The 4791-nt window shown below is 40.7% G+C and overlaps 1 protein-coding gene across 1 annotated transcript in view; it reads right to left on the bottom strand.

Annotated features, from left to right (window-relative positions):
* The window catches only part of ZNF143 (zinc finger protein 143), a 39322-nt gene extending 34537 nt beyond the window's left edge, over positions 1–4785 (bottom strand). The window contains exon 1 of the mRNA XM_017727373.1: positions 4310–4785. The gene's annotated coding sequence lies outside the window, so the exon portion shown is untranslated. The remainder of the gene's footprint in view (positions 1–4309) is intronic.
* Between the last annotated feature and the right edge of the window lie 6 nt (positions 4786–4791).

The raw sequence follows: 4791 nt of genomic DNA, 5'->3' as shown, positions 1-4791 counted from the left end.
AATGCTAAGGTTGCTATTATTTTCAAAGGGATGGCATTTAAACACAGGCAGATCAGAAAGCCACCCACCAACAAGTCCTACACATGTAGAAGACTCAGGCTGACTCCTCATTTGATCCCTCAAATATGACTTCTAACTTCACACCTTTCTTGAATATATTAGAGAAGAAATTACTGGTTAATGAAAGGAGGCCAGAGTAGTTCCATCAGCACGTGAGCTGTCAGCAGTGCTGACAGAAGCTAATTAAACTCATGCTGCAGCTCTGGGACAAGCACCTCACAGCAAACACCCAATTCCATGACCACAGCTGCCCTGGGTGCATTATTCCAGCAGCACAGCTTCCTGAGCCAGAGGTTTGAAACAGATCTGGGAGTCTTCCAACAGAGCCAATTCCAGAAATCCTGCATGGAACCTGACAAGCAATTGAGATCCATGCAGGGGTACAGACAACAGGATTCCAAAATGTTTATATTAATAAGGTACAAAAAAGCATATTAATGCAGCTGGTCAATGAGCAATGCACTAATGACACAGTTAGTAGGAGCAGTAACACACAGCAGCAGAGGCTTGGCTTGAGGAAGGGCCATATAACCTGTCCCAAACACCAATTCAAGTATGACTGAAACAGCCCTGTGTCATTAGGAATGCACGGAATGAATGGCCTGCAGACCTACTGCAAATGCAACAGTGGAACTCACCTACCAAAACAGCCCAGCAAGTTTCTCTCAACTCAGGTCGCATTTCTCGTTCAGTTAAGACACATTTCTTCTCTCCTGGCCACACTTGTATTATCAATGCTCAGGCAAACCTTCCTTTCTAAAAAACCTCAAACCCATTTCTTTATTGCAGACTGGTAATAAGTTACTTGTGTTTTAATAGTCAAAAAAAGTTAGGGTAACTACTCATAATATGCACACTCAGAAAAACAGCTGAACCTATGGCAGATCAGCTGATTTTCTGAAAAAACTTACAACATGATTACCAAAGATGAAAAAACCCCAAACTTGAAATAATTTTACAGCACATGTCAGTGAGATAAAGCATTTCATTCCAAATGGATTTTCACCCTGGAACTATGAAGGGATAAACGTATTGAAAGCACCTAACAGATCAATCTGTGTGTTCTTAAAACTACTAGCTTTTGTTGGGTTTGTTTCTACCATCAAGCGCATATATAGCTAAAATATGTATCCAGAAGGCATCCAGGTGATGCATGTCACAACTGTATCTACGTTACTCCTAGAAATGAGCAGTGATGCCTATTTACACAAAAAAATATATTTACATACAATTAACTTCTGAAGTACTTCATGGGGCTATTTACCCCTTAAATCATAAAACCTCCAGTTATATCGGTGTTTTAAATATAACTGGGAACATCTGGTGATTAAATGAATACTTAAGGGCTAAAAATCTGAAAGAAACTGAGACCTGCTGTTTCTATTGCTGTTTTACTTTCATATCAAACAGCCTTCTAGCTTTTAAACGGTCAAGCAATCACAAAAGTGTCTTATTTACATCACGAAAACAAATGAATTCTGGCCATGCCCTTCCAAATCCTGCAAACCCACTGAGACTGCCAAAAAACAGAGGAATTTTGAGTGGGTTGTTTTGTGTGGCTAGGAGTTAATTAGCAATCTGATAACTACCTTACAGATGTATCAGCATTAGCCGTGACAGTTAATGGCAGTGCTTTAGCACGGGCTTGTATTTCAGGAACTAAAGGGGCAGCCAGCTGGATTGCCAAAGCCAGATTACAAACACAACTTGAAACACAGTACATCTATAAATACTATAAATAAATAAATCCTAAAAAACTCTGTGCAGCATCATGTTAGCTATGTATGAATATACTTAAAATACAGTAAAACCAACTAACTTGCAAATACAGACCCATCTTCCAATTCTAGAAAAGTCTGTCATCAGAAATTAAGTCCAAGAGCATTAAGCAGGTAACACAACTTTCTGCTCAAGTGTATACAGAGGGAAACATTCTGCAGTCAGTGAAATACAGACTGAGAGACGCATTACGTAGTTTTAAATGTAAGTCTGATGTCAACCTTGAAAATTGCAAAACTTGCTGGAACTGTAAATTCCATTCAAAACCAAAAATTTCATTTATTTAACAAGTGTTATTGGTGGAGCAAAGCACAATCCCAATATACAATGAAAAAGAGCCATGTAACCTAGAAAATTTTAACAGACTAAGTCACTGGAAGCATTTACTAATTTAGTCCAATTTGGTTTTGAGTAACTGATCAATGATCCCTGGTGCACAGAGGGAGAAGCAAAATCATATTCCCTTAAGAAAATACAACTAAGGGCAGATCAAGTTACATTTAGGTACAGGCAAAACGCCATAAACCCCACTGTGCCAAGATGGGTCACAAGGCTTCCTTCCCCTCCTCCCTAGAAATGGTGTCCATGGAGAGATACCTTCCTCAGACTCCTCACTCCACGCTCAGAACAAGACCTATGCACAAAAGTTACAGAACTTGCACTTCAGAGCTGAACTCCTGCATTCAACAAGAGGATGCATCCGTTTGGATCACAGTATATCTTAGGGATCCATAAGCTAAGCAGAAACCTCCCTCCCATCTTTTGGGATCTTTTGTGACACAAGCCACAGGAACAGACTACCCAATTCATGCTCTCCTTACCGGGTGCACTGATTTCCTTGCACAGAGGAGATGAAAAACAAAGCTGCCCCCTACTACTGCTGAGCACAAAGCACTGCTGGTGAGCTGCAGAGATGTGCAAGAGATGTAGCAGCAACACAGGAAAAAAAAAGTCAGTGGAAAGGAATGGCCGGCTTGGGATGCTGTGCTATGTACATACATGTCAGAGGCTGCAGGAGTTCTAGAAGATTATCACGGGAAGCACAAATCATGGGGATGGCCAAGGAAGCAGGTACAAGTCAAAATACAGACAGGAGAAAAGTAAGTACAGCAGCACCAAGATGGGTCCCACCTTCCTCATGAATATTTGCATTCTGGCCATTGTAAGCCCTGAAACTGGAAGAATTGCCCTGATTATCTCTGTGTGTGGAAACTCATCCAAATTCAGCCAAGCCCTTTGGAAAGCAATTCACAGTTTCACAGGTGCCAGCTAAAGACTCCTCAAAATGTAATAGTGCTTCTCAAAGACTCCACCTATGCTGAGTATGTGTTAACCCAAAACTCTTAAGGTGAAGACTCACATGCAACAGCAAGGGAAGACCAGCATCCGGCAGTGTAAATGAAGCCACCCCGACCAAACTAAAACCGAGGAATCCTGATCCTAATCCCTGTGCCCATCCCACAGAGCTGCAGGGGAGCAGTCACAGAAGCAGCAGCCAGCACTTGGACCTATCTACCGCTCTAACTCCTGACAATTCCCTTCTCCTGGACAGTACAGGACAGCAAAATGCCCAGTGAGCTGAAGCAACACACAACTGGAGATATTCTAAAGAAAAAAACTAATTTACAGCCTAATTTTGGCACCCATTACCAGGGACTACTCATCACTTGACTATTGCTGTGCCTCCCTCCTCTGAGAAATGCACCAAAAGCTACACAAGAATGAAGAGAGTTAAGTCAGTGTGACCTTCTACCTAAAGTACCTTTTACACTTTCTAAAGTATTTGCTTTATTTTAGCCTTTAATATAAAGCAAAATTACTCTTCCTCAGATAGAGTAGTAGAAATGAAATATTAATTATGACAACAGTTTAGGTAAATTATTAAATCAATTTGAAATACACTTCTCAAAACTCTTTCATAAAGTTTATTTTTACATCTCATTTAAGCCGCAATCCATTACCAAAGCAATCATCTATTATTTGACCACATATTCCTGAGGTTCCTTTTCTGCAGTGATACAGACAAATCGCGTTTGACACAAACACACCTTGAAAGCTCAAGGCATTAATGCAGAAATACAAAGAAACAAGCCATGAAAACACGGCTACACCGTACTCTGCCATTCGACGCAGTATATTAGCTATTTGTGCTATTAATGTTAGCACAAAGCTAACAATATGTTATGTCTATGTTAAAAAGCTGCTAGCTGAGGATAACCTAATTTCATTTTTCAGGTACCATCACCTAGAAGCTACAACAGAAATATCTGGTGTATAGTCTGCAAAAACAGCTGACAGACAACATTTGATGCAGAATCTCGATAAAACAAGAGGAAATGCTTGCTTTGAAAGACTGTAAGGTTGCAGTTCCTGTGTCACTAGACCAGAAATAACATTCCTTACAAATACTGGTACCACTCTGCATATGATGGCAGATGCAATTCTTTGATCGTTCAAAATAATTCCTTACCAAAATTTTAAACTTAAGTGCAACCGCAGCCTTGTTTTAACAGAAAATTTAAACTTGCACGGAAGTCACATCATTTTTTTCCGGATGAAAAAGCAACACAAATCAGGCCTTATCAGGAAACAAAATTAAAATCTTTGCATTATTGCAGGCCATTTTTCTAGAGGAGCAGCTTCTCGTTATCCCGTTCTATTAGAAGTTCTAGAGGAAAACAGATGAAGGGAACGACAAGAACAATTGTAAAAAAACAAAAAACAAAAAAACAAACAAACAAAAAAAAAAACCAAAAAAAAAACCAACCCAAAAAAAGGGTTAAAATGCTTTTGCATTTTGGCGAGGTGAGCGAGATGCAGTAAAACAGCTGGATTTCAGAAGGCCGGGAGGTGCCAGGACCTTTTCCCGTGAGAGCGCGGCCAGGGCCGCGCTGCAGCCCCGCGGCTCGGGGCAGGCACAGCGCATTTTCCTCCGGAGCCTGCGCGGGTCCG

The sequence above is a fragment of the Corvus brachyrhynchos genome, unplaced genomic scaffold (assembly GCF_000691975.1).
Source record: "Corvus brachyrhynchos isolate BGI_N302 unplaced genomic scaffold, ASM69197v1 scaffold542, whole genome shotgun sequence".
NCBI lineage: Eukaryota > Metazoa > Chordata > Aves > Passeriformes > Corvidae > Corvus > Corvus brachyrhynchos.
Note: the sequence above shows the minus strand (reverse complement) of the source record. Positions and strands in the feature narration are given on the sequence as shown.